The 230-nt window shown below is 54.3% G+C and overlaps 1 protein-coding gene across 1 annotated transcript in view; it reads right to left on the bottom strand.

The window, feature by feature from the left end:
• LOC107673172 (tetratricopeptide repeat protein 39B) overlaps positions 1–230 on the bottom strand; it is a 25,483-nt gene that overhangs the window by 16,250 nt on the left and 9,003 nt on the right. The gene's annotated exons all lie outside the window — the stretch shown is intronic.

Here is a 230-nt window from a genome sequence, read left to right as displayed (position 1 = left end):
TGTGTGAGAGTGTGTGTGTGTGTGAGAGTGTGTGTGTGTGTGAGCGCGAGTGTGTGAGAGTGTGTGTGTGTGAGTGAGTGTGTGAGCGCGTGTGTGTGAGCGAGTGTGTGTGAGAGTGTGTGTGAGCGTGTGTGTGAGCGTGTGTGTGTGAGGGTGAGGGGGAGAGTGAGTGTGAGAGTGAGTGTGAGAGTGAGAGAGAGTGAGTGTGAGAGTGAGAGTGAGAGTGAGTG

The sequence above is a fragment of the Sinocyclocheilus anshuiensis genome, unplaced genomic scaffold (genome assembly GCF_001515605.1).
Source record: "Sinocyclocheilus anshuiensis isolate Anshui unplaced genomic scaffold, SAMN03320099.WGS_v1.1 scaffold444, whole genome shotgun sequence".
NCBI classification, from domain to species: Eukaryota; Metazoa; Chordata; class Actinopteri; order Cypriniformes; family Cyprinidae; genus Sinocyclocheilus; species Sinocyclocheilus anshuiensis.
This window is presented reverse-complemented; position numbering and strand designations above follow the sequence as displayed.